Below are 3,320 nucleotides of genomic sequence, written 5' to 3' on the forward strand. Positions count from 1 at the left end.
TCTTGGCAAAACTCTATTAGTCTTTGCCCTGCTTCATTCCGTATTCCAAGGCCAAATTTGCCTGTTACTCCAGGTGTTTCCTGACTTCCTACTTCTGCATTCCAGTCCCCTATAATGAAAAGGACATCTTTTTTGGGTGTTAGTTCTAAAAGGTCTTGTCGGTCTTCACAGAACCATTCAACTTCAGCTTCTTCAGTGTTACTGGTTGGGGCATAGACTTGGATTACTGTGATATTGAATGGATTGCCTTGGAAACGAACAGAGATCATTCTGTCATTTTTGAGATTGCATCCAAGTACTGCATTTCTGACTCTTTTGTTGACCATGATGGCCACTCCATTTCTTCTGAGGGATTCCTGCCCACAGTAGTAGATATAATGGTCATCTGAATTAAATTCACCCATTCCAGTCCATTTCAGTTTGCTGATTCCTAGAATGTCGACATTCACTCTTGCCATCTCCTGTTTGACCACTTCCAATTTGCCTTGATTCATGGACCTGACATTCCAGGTTCCTATGCAATATTGCTCTTTACAGCATCAGACCTTGCTTCTATCACCAGTCACATCCACAGCTGGGTATTGTTTTTGCTTTGGCTCCATCCCTTCATTCTTTCTGGAGTTATTTCTCCACTGATCTCCAGTAGCATATTGGGCACCTACTGACCTGGGGAGTTTCTCTTTCAGTATCCTATCATTTTGCCTTTTCATACTGTTCATGGGGTGAACCGTGAACTTCCTGATGTTCAAGCTGGTTTTAGAAAAGGCAGAGGAACCAGAGATCAAATTGCCAACATCCGCTGGATCATGGAAAAAGCAAGAGAGTTCCAGAAAAGCATCTATTTCTGCTTTATTGACTATGCCAAAGCCTTTGTGTGGATCACAATAAACTGTGGAAAATTCTGAAAGAGATGGGAATACCAGACCACCTGACCTGCCTCTTGAGAAATCTGTATGCAGGTCAGGAAGCAACAGTTAGAACTGGACATGGAACAACAAACTGGTTCCAAATAGGAAAAGGAGTTCGTCAAGGCCATATATTGTCACCCTGTTTATTTAACTTATATGCAGAGTACATCATGAGAAACGCTGGACTGGAAGAAACACAAGCTGGAATCAAGACTGCTGGGAGAAATATCAATCACCTCAGATATGCAGATGACACCACCCTTAGGGCAGAAAGTGAAGAGGAACTAAAAAGCCTCCTGATGAAAGTGAAAGAGGAGAGTGAAAAAGTTGGCTTAAAGCTCAACATTCAGAAAACGAAGATCATGGCATCCCGTCCCATCACTTCATGGGAAATAGATGAGGAAACAGTGGAAACTGTGTCAGACTTTATTTTTCTGGGCCCCAAAATCACTACAGATGGTGACTGCAGCCATGAAATTAAAAGATGCTTACTCCTTGGAAGGAAAGTTATGACCAACCTAGATAGCATATTGAAAAGCAGAGACATTACTTTGCCAACAAAGGTTCGTCTAGCCAAGGCTATGGTTTTTCCTGTGGTCGTGTATGGATGTGAGAGTTGGACTGTGAAGAAGGCTGAGCGCTGAAGAATTGATGCTTTTGAACTGTGGTGCTGGAGAAGACTCTTGAGAGTCCCTTGGACTGCAAGGAGATCCAACCAGTCCATTCTGAAGGAGATCAGCCCTGTGTGTTCTTTGGAAGGAATGATGCTAAAGCTGAAACTCCAGTACTTTGGCCATCCCATGTGAAGAGTTGACTCATTGGAAAAGACTCTGATGCTGGGAGGGATTGGGGGCAAGAGGAGAAGGGAACGACAGAGGATGAGATGGCTTGATGGCATCACTGACTTGATGGACGTGAGTCTGAGTGAACTCCGGGAGTTGGTGATGGACAGGGAGGCCTGGCGTGCTACAATTCATGTGGTCACAGAGAGTTGGACACGACTGAGCGAATGATCTGATCTGATCTGATATATGCATGTTATATATGTGTGTGTTATATATTTATATATGTTTATATATAAGATAAATACAAGGTATGTGCATAAAATCCCTATAGATTTTTGTTGTAGTTATAACAAACATACATATACAATCCACATATATATATATATTTAGGCTTACTGGTGGCTCAGTGGTAAAGACACGGTGGTCCAGGAAGACCCCTTGGAGGAGGGCATGGCAACCCACTCCAGTATTCTTGCCTAGAGAATCACATGAACAGAGCAGCTTGGTGGGCTTCAGGCCACAGGGTCTCAGAGTTGGACATGACTGAAGCAACTTAGCAAGCATGCACATATATATATATATGTATTATGTAAATATATATATATATATATATATATCGTATTGGTTCTTTTTTCTACACATGGCTTATTCCAAGATAGTTCTTACATAAAAGGGCTACTTTTACCATTATTTTATTTTGGGAGTTGGAAATTTCTCTTTGTTTTCAAAACCAGACACATGAGAAGAGAAATATGCAGGACAGAGATCCATGCACTGTAATAATATGTGTATAAAGTGATTGAAATGGTTAAGTAAGGAATACTGTATTATGAAAATGTAACATTTTTCTTAGACTTTCAACTTCACATAGGGAACTTACCTTACATTTGGAAAGTATGAAGCTATAAGGTTTTATTACTTAGAGATATTTATGCACGTAGGTCCCTGAAATGGAAAAGCACACATTTTATCACCTTGCTCTATAACTCCAAACTGTTGAATAGATTTAGTATTTTTGAAATGAATTAAGACCACACATAGGCAATTTAAGCCCCAAAGCTTGTGATTTCAATAGGAATGAGAAGAATAAAATGGTGATGGAAAGATTTTCATAACACTAGGCATGCGCCCTTACTCTGAAAGAGTAGATGTGTAACACAGAAGTATAATTTAGACTAAGAGTGCAGAAAGAAAGTGAAATGTTGGAGAGCAGAAAGGGAGCTTTTCATTTTCTGAAGCCCAGGTCTTTCTCTTTCTAAAGTGGAGGTGGTCCACGATATAGATCATCTCTTGGGACCATAGGGGTAGAAAAGGCCACCTTAGACCTAATTCCCTCAGGCCACCTTAGACCTAACTCCCTCAATTCATTATTTCTGAGCTTGCAAATACCATAACCAAAGAGGTTGCTCAAGCCTTTCCCCCAGACTTACTTGCCTAAATAGGAGAAGATGGTTTAGTTATTCTACTGTTATGTTAATTTACGTAACAGAGCTTCACAGCCACACAGACTAACAAACAGGAATGGAAACTAGTCTCACTTTTTTTCTCCTTTGTACATATTTCCATTCTTCATTTCCTGGGATAGCACCCCTGCTCTTTTGGGATATTACAGATAAAAATAATGACA

Source organism: Bos taurus, chromosome 2, assembly GCF_002263795.3.
Source record: "Bos taurus isolate L1 Dominette 01449 registration number 42190680 breed Hereford chromosome 2, ARS-UCD2.0, whole genome shotgun sequence".
NCBI classification, from domain to species: domain Eukaryota; kingdom Metazoa; phylum Chordata; class Mammalia; order Artiodactyla; family Bovidae; genus Bos; species Bos taurus.